We start from the raw sequence: 17,631 nt of genomic DNA on the forward strand, positions 1-17,631 counted from the left end.
TTCATTGTTCTGAGCATAATTTGTTATTATTATAAAATATAAGGGCTGTCGAGCTCTGTAGTCTGTTTGAAAGTCGATGGAGAAGAACAGAAGAAAGAGGGGAAGTATTCTGGTAGAAAACTCTGTATTCCTGTCAACCTGTGCAGGCTGCCCTCCATGACCGCATAGTATACACATATTTTTCAATTTGATCTCAGCTTGATTTTTAGTAAGTAAAAAAATAGAAGTGTGACTAAGACACATGAGGGAAATCTGCGAGACAGTCTTAATTTCCACCTCTGTATGAATTGGCATTTGTCTCTTGTACCTTGTTGTAGGAACAACCTTGTAAAAAACATTGTTGCCTTTTTTTAATTGCATTATTCATACCTTAAAAATAAAAATAAGACCCAAAACCTTACAGACACTGAAGATGTGACTGTCACAAAAGCAGGCATCTCTGTTAGAAGGCAACATTTATTGATAACAGATTTTTATGAGCTAAATTTCATGCAAATGCCTTTTGAGGATTGTAACTAAATCTGTTCTGATACTTCAAAAATGAAGGTGATATTTATCAAGGTGGTTTTCAGAGGTAGAGATAGAGGCATAGTAAGTGAATTATTTGGTGGTGAAGTTTTACACCATTTTGGGCAGCAACGCTACTTCCTTTGAAGCTCTGAATTCAGTAGTTAGTCACAGCATTTGCCCTTAATTTTTTTCTGTTTAGTTGTAGTGTTTCTGTGGAGCTCTTGGAGTTTGCTCTGGGTGCAGTTCTATATGTTTTTATTCCTAGTATGAAAAATTCCTGCCGATGTGCCCCTGCCCTCATGCTCCTCTAAGGGAAGGTTCTTTGAGCAGGACAACCAATTTATGAAGAAGAGAATTGTGTTGAGGTTTTTTTAACCTGAATCTTGGTGTTCTGGGCAGTGGTCCCACAAAGAAGTGTCTCAGCACAGGTGCAAAGGTGATGAGCTGTAGCAGGATAGCAAAACTTTGCAAGGAGAAGCCCCGGTGCCAAAGACAACATATAATAGAGCTTATCCCCTTGCTGCTCTTTGGAAATAGAAATCGGATACCAAGGGCTTGCTTATGCCATAAACAAGTAGTCCAGTTTAGTTAAATTACACTTAATTAAAAAAAAAGGGGGGGAATATTTAAAGAAGCGAAAATAGGATATAAAGAAATAGTCTTCCGTCCTTTTCCTTTTGCAGTTCTCTGCATTTTTACCAGAGAAAATAAATTTGCCCTTCGCTATTCCAGTTCCATGCAGAACACCAATATATGTGCCTTTTCCTCTTCACATGTATTGAATAAATGCACCTTTCAAAATCCTGATCCCAATTCTTTGTTTATATTTAAATTTCCTTTATAGCCAAATGCTTTATGCATTTTGGAGAAGAATCTACTAGTTGGAAATCCTTCTTATTCCAAATTTTTCCTCTTTGTGACATTATCTGTATCTTCTGAAGCAGATAGATGCCAGATTTAATCTGTTCTTGCTGCACCCCCCCCCATAATCATCATCAGGTTGGTTTTAACCAATTATTCTGTTTCCACAGCACTAGATGGTACTGATGACAGTATCTCTGAAATCTGAGCCTTCAAAAATACCAGTGACTTGAAAAGTAGTGCTGCTGTTTCAGACCAAGGACCAGTTTGCAAATTCAAATTTCAATGATTTGAACAAAAATTTGAGTCTGTGAACACAATAGCAGATTATGGGAGGAGAAAAAAAGTGGAAAGCCTGCTAATATAACTTATTTCTGTGTTCCTTCTTCCCTTTTTAACAGGGAATGTTCTAGTAGTTTTGACTAATAGCTGTGAATTAGTGGGAGGTTAGCATTTGGCCCCAGGAATAACATGTCTTGTCGAGGCTCTGTTGGACAGCACAAAGGAAAAAATAAGATTCTAGTTTTCATGACATCAAATATATTGTGCTATCCTGAAAACACCAAATGTTCTCAACCCTCGTAACCACCACAGAGGTCTTCTAATCTCATCCGATGTTCTTGCCATATCAGTCCAGTTGCGATTACTACCACCTCAGCGATAGTGTCCTGGTGGGACTCCAAATCAGGCAGCCGTGGTACCGACCCTGTTTTCTGCCATGCCATCTTGAGCTCATTCCTTGTGCTGGCAGGCTCTGGCTGAACCTTGAGGATGGTACAACCTACCCAGGGGCTCTCATGTGGGTTAATCAGATGCCTTAAGTGCGGTGAAGGTTGTCCTTAAAAGCAAGCTGTTAATCTGTTCTAAGAAATATCTGACTGAAGAGGTGTTGGGAAATGGTGGAATTTGAGTTGGCTCTCAAGAGGGAAGATTTGGGCTTGAGAAGTGCAACTAATTCCTTGTGGTGGTGGTAAGTGTTGGGAAAAGCCTTTTCCTGAGGCTCTTGACTAGCAACAAGGGGATAAACACCAATACTCTGAGGAATCTACTCCTACTGTCTATGAAGGATACAATATCAATGATATATTTTAAGTAAAAAAATTAAGAGGGCTTCTTCAAATGTATAATTTCTTGATGCAGAAAAGCTTTCTGAGCACATGCTTCCGAGCACTGAAGCTGTCCTCCAGTTCCAAGAAATAGAGACTATCTAGAATATAACACTGAGCTAGTATTTTGCCACTTAATTTTTTAATTACTAAACTGGTTTTACTATTTTCTAAGAGAGCTGGTGATCAAGAAATCTGCCACTGCTCCATCAACAAATGTAACCAACTCCAAGAGCGACATGCTCAGGCATTAGTGAATTTTGTTGGTGCTTATTTGTCAAGGCAGCCTTTTCATCCTCTAAGGATCAACACAGTCATCCTAGGAAAGCCTGACAGGAGTCCTGTAATGCTCCAAAAAGAAGGCAGAAGAATGTTTTTAAATACAGAACGTCTTAAAACATATGACATACCAATGTGGGGGGGGAGGGGAAGTGGGTTATCTGTGAATGACAACCATGTTTGAGGTATCCAGTGGCTTTACAGAAGTATCTGACTCCTTGAAGCTGCTGAGCACTAGCTGGTGGCCTTTGTCCACTGAATCTGCTTGCTTCTCATCTCTCCTTCCACCTTTGCAGTCAAGTTATATTCTCTTTATGTATCAGATTATACCATCCTCTGAGTGTCATGGCCATGCTATTTTTCAAAATGCATGAAAAAAATGTTTCTTTCTCTGTATGTATATGGACCTCTGATTTCACAGATTATTTATAAAGCTAAGGTAATGCTTTATTCCTTGACTTAAGCTAAAATAAATTGGAAAAGAACATATACTAGTAAAATGCAAAAACTTGGCCTTCAAATACCCAAAGCTTCTGTCATATACTTGGGTTTTTCCTGTGCTAAATAAATAGGTTATTGAAATGGATAATACGCAAGATGCTTAAGGATATATTGCAATATGTTGCATGACGTGCACTTAAAAATTGCTGTTTAGCGAATACATACTGGTTATGAACTAAAATTACTATTCCTTCTGTTATAGTTTGACTTCTAAGAGTTTAATCATTAACATATGACGTTCTTCATATCGTTTATTGTATAGAATATTTCTAATTCAAATTATGCTGTTGCCTAGTCCAGGTGTTAAATAAATAAACAAATAAATTCTATAACTATTGTGCATTGCATTCTAAAAATCTCTTTATTCAAGTTTGCATATATAATAAAACATCTCTTCTGACTGGATAGTCTAACTATTTCGGGACATTATTGTGAAGTTATTTTAATCTTTTTACCTTTTTTTTCCCCTCCAGTTTATTTTCTTTGTTTAAAAAACACAACCATGTGCTGATGCAAGCCACGCAGTCCTTAAGAGGTTCCCTTGGTTCAAATGACCCTCCACTTCCTGATTATGTGAGTATTGAACGTAATGTTTTAGTAGGTGCTTCAAAATAGAAGTGGTACATCCCTAAATCTGCAAAGTTTTATCAAAACGTGTGACAGCTAAGCAGCCATCAACACCAAAATACAGGAACCTGTATGAATGATTCTATGACTGAAACATCTTAAAAAAAAAAATTACACTTACAAATGGCAAAACAAAACCGCAGCTATTCATAGCTAAGAGACTTACTGTACCCTGTCAACTTGCAATTCTCAAGCCATTTGTATTTCAGGGTATTTAAATCATACAGTTAAAAACATTATTTTTAAGAACAGGGCTTTGGTATCCACAGTTTGTTAAAATGCCTAAAAATGACTGAAACAATTCCCAGTCAGCCTTTGGGGAAGTCCTGTGGTCATGGGGCAAATTGGTATGTTCTGAACACATGGATCCATACAGTCCTCTTCAGTTTACTGAGCCAATATCCACAAATAGGCAACAATTTTATAATTTAATTGTACAGCTCATTGGAAAATCTATAGTTTCGGTAGAAGTCTTCCAAGGACTTGAATAATATCTTTGTACTACTGAAGTATCTTTGGTTTGTACTCAGTTGTACTCTCACTGCAATACTGTGTAAAAAAGAAGTTCACTTATCAGTTCCTCTGGATTTTTGAGGATGCAAATGTAACAACTATTTTACTTTCAGTGTTAATACATGTTCCAGGACATGCCTGTCTGAGACTTCTCTATGATATTACTCTAACATTAAGTGTGAAAGTACCTAAAAATATAATTTGTTATAATAGCTTAATGACTTAAATTTAATTTCACTAACCAGGTTTCTTAACCTGTATCTTTTAGTTTTTATTGCTAACATGTACCATACAAACTAGAGGCATTTTGTTATTCAAACACACGTGGGTTTATGGAGCAAATGAATCATCACTTGCAGGTTTTTCCCATGTATTCCTGCTGCATTACCATGCCCTAATTCATGTGAAGCTCCTTATGACACCTGTGGTTTCAGGGCTTTTGATTTCTCTCCCAGAAGTTGCTATCTGACCTTTAATTTTTGGAACTTGAAACATTTCAGCAAGAACCCCCTCAAGTGAGTTTGTGATTAAAGACCAGGAGATCCCACTTTGTTGCTGTACACTTCTATGGGAGAACTTATCTTGGGCCGCATATCTCCGGGACACAGGGCTCTACCCACCCTGGGGACAGTGATGCACAGACATCAATGTGATGGATACAAAATGTCCGTTTATTTAGCTGCGTCACACGCTTATATAGCTCTTGCGCTTCCTGTTCCTGCCACTCCTATGGGGAGGAGTCTATCTTTCCGTCACAGCCCGTGATCTTCCGGTCACCGATCCCTGTCTATTCCCCTACATCTCCCCCTCCCCATGCTACTAAAAGTTCTACAAAGCTACTTGCGTAAGTGGATACATATTGCGGTCAGGTCTATATTCATGTAACTCTTGCAGGCTGTCATGGTTCAGCCTCAGCTGGCAACTGAACACCACGCAGCCGCTCGCTCACCCCCCCCACCCCTGTGGGATGGGGAAGAGAATCGGACGAGCAAAAGAACTTGTGGGTTGAGATAAGCACAGTTTAATGATTGCAATAAAATGATGATGATAAATGATTATGATAATAATGACAATAATGTTAATATAATAAAAGGGAAAAGGAAGGAAAGGGAAAAAAGGAAAAAAAAAAACGCAGAAACACGAACGATACAGCCGCTCACCACCCGCTGACCGACGCTGCCCGTCCCCGAGCCGCGATTGCTCCCTCCCTCCCCCGGCCAGCCCCTCCCAGTTAACATACTGGGCATGACGTTACATGATATGGAATATCCCTTTGGTCAGTTTGAATCCGCTCTCTTAGCTGTGCCACCTCCCCTCCCGGCTTCTTGTGCACCCAGCAGAGCATGGGAGGCTAGACATGTCCTTGACTAGTATAAGCGCTACCCAGCAACAGCCTAAACATCTGTGTGTTATCTCAACAGGTTTTTTTTCCATGCTAAGTCCAAAGCACAGCACTATACCAGCTGCAGTGAAGAAAATTAACTCTGTCCCAGCTGAAACCATGACACAGGCACTCCCTGATTTGTCTTATAACACAGCATAACAATGGCAGCCCACAAGTAACCATGGTTACTACACACAACAAGATCCCCCCAATTATTACTATCCAATCCCAGTTCATATCCCTCTTTTGCCGCCCTCTCCCAGTGTCGCTCTCGCTGCAATATTGCTTGCGATCTTGTCAAGGAGCTCATTTCTTTTCCCAATGGCACGGCTAGCATGAGGATCCATGTCAGCAGACCCTGCAAAGAGACAACTCAGAGAGGGATTATTCATTGTACATCCTTGCACAGTTCTGCTTTCACACACTTTGCAGGCACCCACTCTATGCACCCTTCATTCTCAACCGCGGCGTAGCCCCTCCCCAGGCATCTCAGTTTCCATCCTCTCTCCCATTGCTCACTGCCTGGGAACCTTACTCGTACCTGCGGATAGCGCTCGCCTGCTTGAGCTTTGCCAAAGTGCTTCTCCACTGCTGTAACTTGCTCCTGCCCGTGTATAAAATGATTAAGCAAATATAGTGCATGCATTAAAATAGTTTGCTGAGCTGCTACGGGTATAGCTCCCTTATACCCCTCCCCCTCCCCAAGCTGCATTATCTTTGCTTTCAAGGTGCGATGAGCGCGTTCAACTATTGCCTGCCCTGTGCTATTGTAAGCAATGCCATGTTTTAATACAATATTCCAAGCTTTACACCATTCCTCGGTACTTCGAGCCCGAAAGCATGGTCCATTGTCTGTTTTTATCTCGGTGGGCTTTCCAAGCCACGCCATCACCGTGGTCCAATGCGCAGCCAACTGCGTTGCGGTCTGCTTCCGATGTTGAGTAGCCATGATGACCCCACTATATGTATCAATTGTAATTGCCAGGTGCTGTCCGGGGGCCAACTGTGGACAGTCAGTAAAGTCAGTCTGCCAGATAGCATTTGCTTCCAGTCCTCGAGGGTTGACTCCTGCCTCCCACAGTGGCGAGTGCTGACAGTAAGGACAGGTGGCTACTACTTCTCTTGCTGCTCTTATTGAGATGCCACACTCCTTTGCCAAGGCTTTAGCACCCAGGTGCAGTTGTTCATGCAGTTTCTTCGCCTCCGTCAATGTCCAGACTCCCACAGCTACCTCATCAGCCATGCGATTCCCCTCAATCAGTGGTCCAGGCCCCGTCTGATGACTGCGAATGTGAATTACTGTCACAGTTGCTCCTCGCTGCGATAAAGCAACCTCTAGCATCAAGGCAATTTCCGTGTGTGGTACACCCTCTTGTTTCATGGACGTGACTAATTTATACACATATAAAGAGGCCGTGCACACATTTATATGCCGATCTATATCCTTTTGCAGGGCCATCTCTAGCACTTTCGCTTCTAGCCACTGCACACTTTTACCCTGCTCCTCATACGTCTGGCGCATCCAACTATTCTCTTCTTTCCACACTACCGCCGCTCTGTTCGTCTTCGAGGAAGCGTCTGTGAAATATGTTGGTCCTGGGTGAGGGGTATCCAAAACTCTACTATCCACACTCAAATCCACCACTTTGGCTGTCTCGGCCCACCTCTGTACCGTGCCTGTGACGATTTTCCCTGGGTACGAGTATACCGCCAATTGTATATCCTCTTCACTCTCTACCACCTTCCGCCATTTCTCCCCATTCCACGGCACTGTCAGCTTATCTGGCTCCTTCCCAAAGATTCCCTTGCTTTCCCTTCGCAGACGCCAAATCATTCCCCCGGCTACCTTGACTTTTGTGGAGAACGCATCCTTGGGAACCTTCTGATATACCCATCGCAGTGGTTTTTCTTCCCCCACCCATATTTGATATAGCAATCCTAATCCTCCACCGGCGGTCAGAATCCAACCTGAGATTAATTCCTCCTGAGGGTCCCACTGCCATACTCCTTCCTTTTGCATTCGACGTTCTATCATCTGCAACTGCTGGACTGCCTCGGCGTCTAAACTCCTGGGCTCCCACGGGTCGGTCCCTTTCAGCAACGCATAGAAAGGTTGCATCTCCTCACCGGTGACGTGCACGAACGTCCGCAACCACTACAGTGCTCCTACCAGCTTCTGTACAGCATGTAAATTTTTAACCTTAGGTGTAATTTTAATAGACTGAGCTTGTATGCAATCCCCTTCTATTCTAGCACCCAGAAATCCACACACTGGTCCTCGCTATACCTTTGCCTCAGCTACCTTGAGGCCCTGTCCCTCAAGGCCCCTTTGGGTGTCTGAAAAGACTTGTTCACATAACACCTCGGTGGGCGCAGCTATGAGGACATCATCCATGTAGTGGATCATGTAGAGTCTCTCCTGATACTGTCGCCTTACTTGCTGCAATGCAGAAGCCACATACCTCTGGCAGATCGCTGGAGAGTTTTTCATCCCCTGCGGAAGTACTGTCCACTGCCATCTACTACCTGGTTCTGCGCGGTTCACCGCGGGCAGAGTAAAGGCAAATCTCTTTCTATCATCTGGATGTAGCGGAATACTGAAGAAGCAGTCTTTGATATCTAAAACAATGACTCGCCATCCTTTCGGGACAGCACTCAGATCTGGTAGGCCGGGTTGGAGAGGCCCCATGTCCTCCATTTGCTGATTTACTGATTTACTTCTCGGTTTGTGCTCCATAATGGGCTAAATGAAGTCCAATATTTAGATCCTTCTTTGATTTATCCTTGATTTATATGGTAAATAGAAAGCAGCTGTCTATTTAAGCATCTAATTCTTGAAACTCCTAGGCCCCTCAAGCATCATCTGGAAATAATGTAGCTTGTAAAACAAAGCTAAGAAGAAAAAGCAATGTTTGTTTTATGTGGGATCAATGACTTCAGTTGAGGTCCTTCTAATTTGGCCATTATGAGGGTTATTAACAAGCAGTATGTTTTTTAATTATCTAAAGAACTGGTTTAATGCATGTGCTGGTTTTGGCTGAGAAGGGGCTAATTCTCCTCACTGTGGGGGTCGGCTAACTTTCCAGCTTCCCAGGCTCTGCTGCATGGCGGGGGGGGTGGGCTGGGAGGGGCAGGGCCATGGTGGGGGCGGCTGACCCCGACTGGCCAATGGCAGGTTCATTCCATACCATGTGACACCATGACCAGTATATTAAGGGGGGGGGCAGGTGGCAGCTTGAGGGCGGCACGGTGTCGGGTCGGCGGGCGGCTTCGTCGCGTGCAGTTTGTTTCGGCAGTTCGCCCCGCCCCCTCTCCCCTCCCTTCCCCCCTCCCCCCTGGGGCTTTGCGCCTCTCGTTGTTCTCCTTTACATTGCATTTCTGTTGTTGTTTCTTTTAATTTTAATTATTAAACTGTTCTTATCCCAACCCACGAGCGTTACCCTTCTGATTCTCTCCCCCATCTACCGGTGGGGAGTGAGCGAGCAACTGTGTGGGGCTGAGCTGCCGCTAAACCACGACAGTCTTTTTGGCGCCCAACGTGGGGCTCAAGGGTTGGAGATAACAGCTGCTGGTCACAGCACCATGTTGTCCTTTTTGCAGTTGGTGTTAAAGATCAGTGTTGGTTTGTTGAGTCTGCTGTGTTCTGCTGTGATTAGTAATGTTTTGCCTACGAGATTTGTTATACAAACACTCGTTTTCAGCTTTATCTGGTATTTGGGGTTTTTGCTGAAACCGTTACTGTACTTCGGATACCACCTTGTTGAGGTGATTAGCAATTATACCTCCTCCTCGGAGAGATTTTATATGGAGGAAATACAGAATAGTACCTTTGCAACTTTGTTCTATGATGTCTGTGCCTTTGTTACAACAACGTTTTTGTATCTTGAACATCCTTGGGTGGTTAAGGTGCACTTATTGTTAGTTTTTGGGCATGTTGTTTTGGTTTTGACTAAGCAACTTAAGAGTATCACCCATAGTTACAGCAGTTACAGCAGTGCCTCTGGCAGAAAGCACATGGGGAGACCCGAGGTTGACCCCTGTGGTTTTGGAGTCAGGGATACAGAGGGTCCGAAGCCCGCTATACTCCAACTGAAAAAGAGATATTGGCAGTATATGAAGAGGTTCGAGCTGCTTCAGAAGTGGTTGGTACTGAGGCACAGCTGCTCCTGGCACCCCAACTGCCAGTGCTGGGCTGGATGTTCAAAGGAAACCTCCCCTCTACACACCATGCAACTGATGCTACGTGGAGTAAATGGGTTGCACTGATCACCCAGCGGGCTCGAGTAGGAAACCCCAGTCACACAGGAATCTTGGAAGTGATTATGGACTGGCCAGAAGGCAAAGATTTTGGATTATCACCAGAGGAGGAGGTGACACATGCTGAAGAAGCCCCACTGTATAACAAATTGCCAGAAAATGAGAAGTAATAATGCTCTGTTCACTGATGGGTCCTGTCGCCTTGTGGGAAAGCACCGGAGATGGAAGGCTGCTGTATGGAGTCCTACACGACAAGTAGCAGAAACTGCTGAAGGAGAAGGTGAATTGAGCCAGTTTGCAGAGGTAAAGGCCATCCAGCTGGCCTTAGACATTGCCGAAGGGGAAAAGTGGCCAGTGCTCTATCTCTCTACTGACTCCTGGATGGTGGCAAATGCCCTGTGGGGCTGGTTACAGCAGTGGAAGCAAAGCAACTGGCAGCGCAGAGGCAAACCCATCTGGGCTGCCACATTGTGGCAAGATATTGCTGCCCAGGTAGAGAACCTGGTTGTGAAAGTACGTCATGTAGATGTTCACGTCCCCAGGAGTCGGGCCACTGAAGAACATCGGAACAACCAGCAGGTAGATCAGGCTGCCAAGATTGAAGTGGCTGAGGTGGATCTGGACTGGCAGCATAAGGGTGAACTATTTCTAGCTCGGTGGGCCCATGACACCTCAGGCCATCAAGGGAGAGATGCAACATACAGGTGGGCTCGTGATCGAGGGGTGGACTTGACCATGGATATTATTGCACAGGTCATCCACGAATGTGCCACATGCGCTGCAATCAAGCAAGCGAAGCGGGTAAAACCTCTTTGGTATGGGGGACGATGGCTGAAATATAAATATGGGGAGGCCTGGCAAATTGACTATATCACACTCCCACAGACCCGCCAAGGCAAGCGCCATGTTCTCACCATGGTAGAAGCAACCACCGGCTGGCTGGAAACATATTCTGTCCCCCACGCCACCGCCCGGAACACTATCCTAGGTTTTGAAAAACAAGTCCTGTGGCGACATGGCACCCCAGAGAGAATTGAGTCAGAGAATGGAACTCATTTCCGAAACAACCTCATAGACACCTGGGCCAAAGAGCACGGCATTGAGTGGGTGTATCACATCCCCTATCACATACCAGCCTCTGGGAAAATTGAACGGTACAGTGGACTGTTAAAAACTACACTGAGAGCAATGGGGGGTGGGACATTCAAGCACTGGGATACACATTTAGCAAAAGCCACGTGGTTAGTCAACACAAGGGGATCTGGCCCTGCCCAGTCAGAAATCCTACATACTGTGGAAGGGGATAGAGTCCCTGTAGTGCACACAAAAAGTATGCTGGGCAAAACAGTCTGGGTTCTTCCTGCCTCCGGCAAAGGCAAACCCATTCGTAGGATTGCTTTTGCTCGAGGACCTGGGTGCACTTGGTGGGTGATGCGGGAGGATGGAGAAATCTGATGTGTGCCTCAAGGGGATTTGATTTTGGGCCAAAACAGTCAATGAACTGAATGACACAATGCGAGCTGCTATATAATACTGTGTGTCACCTCTGTGTTGTATCAATGATATCAGAGTACGAGCCTCCCAACCCATGGAAGATCAACTATGAAACAAGCCGTGCAGCAGTGATGGAACGATGACTGACTCGGTATGCAGCAACCCAACGCCACACACACCATCTCTCCCACCCTGAAAGCCTGATACGGCAGATGGAGCCCAGAGTCATGGACTGGGTGAACTCAATGGACATTTTAATGGGCATTTTACAGGGAAGGTCCATGAACTAAGGGACTGATGTCTGTGTATTATGTTAAAGGATGGGAAGGGGAGGGGTGGTGGTTGGTACGGTTGTATTGCATCATATGGGACCTGGGCATGGCATAAATTGTATGGAATAAGGGGTGGAGAATGTGCTGGTTTTGGCTGAGAAGGGGTTAATTCTCCTCACTGTGGGGGTCGGCTACCTTTCCAGCTTCCCGCGCTCTGCCACATGGCGGGGGGCACTGGGAGGGGCAGGGCCGTGGTGGGGGCGGCTGACCCCGACTGGCCAATGGCAGGTTCATTCCATACCATGTGACACCATGACCAATATATTGAGGGGGGGCAGTTGCAGCGTGGGGGCGGCTGCGGCGTTGGGTCGGCGGGTGGCGAGCGGCTGCGGCACGTGTGGTTTGTTCCGGCGGTTCGTTCCCCCTCTCCCCTCCCTTCCCCCCTCCCCCCTGGGGCTTTGCGCCTCTCGTTGTTCTCCTTTACATTGCATTTCTGTTGTTGTTTCTTTTAATTTTAATTATTAAACCGTTCTTATCCCAACCCACGAGCGTTACCCTTCTGATTCTCTCCCCATCTACTGGTGGGGGAGTGAGCGTGTGACTGTGTGGGGCTGGGCTGCCGGCTAAACCATGACAATGCAGAACTCTGCCACCAGACAAAAGTGTTTCCCTATAAATGTGTGCTATCGTGAAGAAATAGGAAGTCTTCCCTTCCTTCATCTAATTACTTTAGTAATGATGCAGAAATGAAATTAAACTCACTTCCAAATCAACTGGTCAGCCATGATAGAGTTCGTATGATGCAATTAGCATTGTTTAGCTGGTAGTCTGTAAAAATACTGCTTAGTAGTAACTGCTCTGAACACACAAAATGTGTGCAAGTTGTTTAGCTGTAGAACTGAATACACCATTGGCAGAATGGAAAATTTTTACCAAATTAAATCAAGAGTCCTAATTGAGATATTGTCCATATTCGACAAATACTGGGAGGGGAAGCTAAGGTAGTTTATTTTGTCATAATGTTTCTTCAAAACTGAGAAGCAACCTACTTTTCACCAAAAGCGCTGCCTAGATCTCTTCAATACTCTTTCTCATCCATATTTTCTTGCATTTTTTATGTCACTAACTTGGTAAGATTTTTTTATTCCATTAGCCATGTGTTGTTAATATTCTAAAAAACTTAATTTTTGTGTGTGAATTTTTAGATCCTTTTGTTGTCTACTGTAATAAACTCAAAATATTATTATACCAGAACATTTTTTTAGGATGTTGTTTACTGAAGGTAGTATATGGTAAACCAATTTAATATTTTAATGTTTTTGTATGGTATGTGGATTCTAGCAACTGAAGTTGCATTTAATAGGAGAATCACCTTGTTTTGCACTAAATTACCTTCTTTTTGATTACTCTGAGTTGATGGCTCATGAGCAGAAGTGACATTTGCAATATCAGGTTATTCTTGGGTATGCCTGTCTCCACCCTACTATCGAGCCAGAGGCCTATAAATACATTTTCTAAATATTAGTCATACCCTCTTTCAGATTAATTGTATTTTAGTTTAAAGACTATTACTCCTACCTAGACCCCTATTTTTATATCATAAAAAATAGCAATTTCAGGATAGACTGAAATAACCAACCTAACCCAAATCTAAAGCAAGCTTTTGTTTTGAGTGATAGCCAAATTCTGTAGTTCTGGCTGAATTCTTAATCACTTCTTTCCTTTAAATGAATTGGACACTTTCCTGAAAAAGTGCTGCATAAATTATCCTTAAGCAGAAAGAACAAACTATCCTAAAATTCTTTGATAAAGATGTTGGTGAAGTTCAGTCTATTTAAGCTTCTGTATATTAGTATGAAGGACTAATAGTTATTTGCAGTTTGTCTTTGCATTATTGTGTTTTTGATAATATAATTGTGGTTGATGGATTTTTGGATAAATATTTTGAAGAACATCAAAAAGATGTTGTTCTTTCATTGTTCAGGAGGTCCACAAAAGTGTCATTGGTGTCTGGTATTGGTGTTCTATAGATGGCATTAAGCCTTATTTCACTTCAAAATTCTCAATATTTTGGAAAATAAGGGTGAAAATTACTACTTTTTTTAAAGAACGTTTAGTGTGGCAGCAGCATCTTATGGTCATCTGATTGAAAAATCTTTCAGATTTATGAGCTGTGAGAACAAATTGGAAGAAGTGGGAAGAACTCTGTCATTAGGAATACAAACACCTAGTAAAGTATTTTTAAAAGCCCATTATTTTTGTCATTACACACATTTGAGGAAAGCCTAATTTTTTACTTATTTTCCTCCTTTAATAGTTATATAGGTTTAGGGTGTTGTCATTTTTTTTGCAGTAAAGGGTATAAATGATGGCATTTGTTTACATTTCTGTACTCAAAAAGACATATTTTTTATAAGACCACTTAAAGGAGTGTCCTTAAAAGAGGAGATGATTAATCTAAAGAAGTTGTGAGAGCTTGTTTCAGAAATGTATGAGCACTATCTCAGGGTCCCTTCATGCCTCCCCAAATTAAAGAGTGGAATTTTGCATGCTGGATTTTCTGCTGTGCATCTACCTGTGTTGCATTTGAGAGAGCTGGATGTCTGATGCAATACTGGGATTTTAGAAGGACCTGAGGTGTGATCCAGCAAAAGCTGTAGATAGAATATGTAATCTATTAAGAGAAAGCCTTCACAAGCCTCTCTGTAAATACTGTTTATTGCTGCCTTGTAAGCCAACAGTTGCTCAATTCAAACTAATGACAAATTTTGAAGTGCTTGAATGAAAAAAAGTAACAGTACTGATCTTCCAAAGCATCTTTCTTTGCTAATTTGGTCTTTAGACACTTTTCTTGCTGCCTCCTTCACAGGAGTGGGTTGTTCAGAGCTTTTCAGAAGTTGATTGCTCTGGATGGTTGGGCTTTGTCAAACCTCCATAGCCAAGCAGAAAAACCCAATGCAGTAGCTCTCCAAAGAGTAGGATTTATTTTTGTAACTGCTATGTATTTCAACAATGTAGTAAAACAAACTTTTTGTGTACCTAAAGCAAGGTTTTGATTGAAAAATGTAGTGCTTAAAAACCAGAAGTATGTTACAAACATATCGGTACTTTTTTTTTAAACATGCAGCCATATAAAGTAAAGGAAATGGATGTAGAAGGAAGTCTGTTCAGACCCTTTTAGGCCATCACAGGATATCTGTGATGCAGAATTGGAAAGACAACCAGAGAAAATAAGAGAAATGAAGGTAAATCAAGACTTAGTGATTTTGAAAAAGATGATAAGAGGAAGATGGCATGCTTCAGACTGTGGATAAAATCATGCATGAAATTGTTCACCTGTCAAATTGCTGCTCAAATCTGTATGAACTGAAACATGAAGTTAAAACAGGACCATTTTTGACCTGTATAGAGCCACATTTATTCCAGTTGCATCCAAGTTACAGAAGGACGGTCCCATCAACTTACAGTTTATCTTCTTGGAGAGGTATTATCCCCCTGAACAACATATCGCGCTGTCTCACCGAGGGCAATTCTCATGCCAATGGCTGTTGTTAATATTACCTATAATGTCATGCAAGTTAACTGCTGTTAATTGGCAGTGTGGGTGGCCGGGGACCGAATGATGGGATGAAGGAAGGGAGAATATTTTAAAGGGAATGAGTCAAATAAGATTGAAAGACAGTCTTGGTATGAAGTGAAAAAGAAAAAGGTTTGGAGAAAGAAAATAATTGATATAGGCAGAAATTCAAAACCAAAAGTTCCCTGCCAGGGCTGGTTCCTCTCCTGCTGCTCATAGGAAGGATCACATGGAGTTCTCTGTGAAATAACTTTGTGGGAAACCTGTCAAAACCTGTGAAGAGTCTATTTAGAAGAAATAGAATTTTAGAAGAATCTCTGGTTTTCATGTTTATTGAATTCTGTAAAGTCACCCTTTTTTTTTTTAATGGGTGTAATTGGAAAGATGAACCTCTATTTCCCTTTCATGTAACCAGCGATTCCTCTGAAGTTTCATTTCTTTGCAGTTTAGGAACTAAGCGAGATAGAGGAGTACATTGCACATTTTGTATGCCAAATCGGTTTTTGTAAATAGAGATTATTCCACAGAATTGGTTAATTACAGGAACAATAACCCAGAAATTGGACAAAAAGTATCAGTTCTTAACATGCTATAAGTTAGATACAAACATGATGGCTAAAAGTCTTAACACACATTGGGATAAAGGGAAGCCTCTGTTTTCAGGCTGATGTCTGGTTTTTGAGGGTTTAACCCTGCAGCTTTCATTTTAAAGCAACAGCAGGAAGGGTTTTGGATTAACACATAAATACTCTTTTTTTTTTTCTTTCTTGATTTATACCAGCATAAAATTTTCTAATGGTTTTCAAGAGGGAAAGAAATTAAACAAAAACAAAAAATAAACCAAGAAGCTGATAGTCATATTCTACATCTGTTTTCTGCCAGTGACAGACCAAACATAAATCTATTTCAGGGGAGTGCCTTTTAGAACATTCATAATGAGAAAAGACTCTGATATATTACTGTTATTTACTCCTGCTATATTCTTATCCCCAGCACTGTTGGGAGATGTCTGTGATTGCCTACGCTGCTCCGAAACAAGGTTGAGAAGAGTAAGATTTTTTTTTATTGCCCTTCAGATATGTTACTGGCATGTGGTGAAGGTTTTCCAGAACTGCTCTTGTTCATATTTAGGCTCGAGCCCAAGTGGAGTGAGCTGTGGCCTGCTACTGAAGTGTATGACATCTTCTTCAAAGACACTGTGTTCTGCTGCATTTTTATTGCTATCAGGCTGATACAGCATGTACAGAGGCTGTTTCACTCCAGCATTTGAGTGAGTGCTAGCCCAAACTCTTGATCTTAAAGAAACTGTTTACTAATAACAAAAAACAACCCTCCTATTCTAGAGAAAAGAAGATGGATTGTAACATTACAGGTTAGATTTAATTTTTTCATTGCAATAGGAATCAAAATCTTAACTATATCTCTTCCCTCCAGGTAAACTGAAAAGAGAATGGATGTTGCTGTTTCTAAAGGCAGGTCTTTAAGCTACTCACTGGCAACTTATCTGTGGCACTTGCAGAGGGAAAAAAAATTATCTGAACAAGTAATGACAACTTTTCCCATTCCCACACTAATCTCTTAGATTTTGATAAATCGAGACGATAGGAAGAGTCATGTCGCATTCCCATGGGAAAAAGCTTCACTGAGTTTTTCTGAAATATAAAATTATTTTTCCACAATAAATTAGCCATCATACCTTGTGGCGGGCTTTGTTAATTAGAGTTCATTAGAAAACTTAGCTTAATTTATAGGTAAACAATCTTAATTGCTTACAGGTTTTTCATGAGGAAGAGTTGACGGACTCCAGGATGGATGTACAATATACACAAGAGTTTCTCTGTCTTCCAAACACGGTGATCTCTCATCTTGCCCATATCTGTCACTGCTGCACTTTAGGAACCAGACTACACAAAAATAAGTTTTATCCCAAGATAGGTGAGACTTCATAAATATTTTGGCAAATTTTATTTGTTTGCATAATGTAGGTTTTTTCCATATTTCTATCAAGAGTGGTTTTCTTCAGCATTTGAAAAAATGTCATCTGTTGCTTCTAGTTCATTTTGGAATGGGTACCTGTGTATAGAGGCTTCTAGAATTATTTTTCTGTGAGTTTTGGGTTTTCCAAATCTCAGTTAAAGGTTGTTTGTTTTGGTTTTTTTTTTGGTGTTCAGACTACAGCTGCTCTGTGCTTCCAGACCATTCAGCAGGAAGCAAAGCAGTGGTCATCAGCTTCTGTGTTTATCAAAATTG

At 42.2% G+C, this 17,631-nt stretch overlaps 1 protein-coding gene across 1 annotated transcript in view; it reads left to right on the forward strand.

Moving 5' to 3' along the window:
• The window catches only part of LOC142049850 (UPF0729 protein C18orf32 homolog), a 170,064-nt gene extending 157,854 nt beyond the window's left edge, over positions 1-12,210 (forward strand). The window contains exon 6 of the transcript XR_012657843.1: positions 11,608-12,210. The gene's annotated coding sequence lies outside the window, so the exon portion shown is untranslated. The remainder of the gene's footprint in view (positions 1-11,607) is intronic.
• Positions 12,211-17,631: the final 5,421 nt, after the last annotated feature.

The sequence above is a fragment of the Phalacrocorax aristotelis genome, chromosome W, assembly GCF_949628215.1.
Source record: "Phalacrocorax aristotelis chromosome W, bGulAri2.1, whole genome shotgun sequence".
NCBI lineage: Eukaryota > Metazoa > Chordata > Aves > Suliformes > Phalacrocoracidae > Phalacrocorax > Phalacrocorax aristotelis.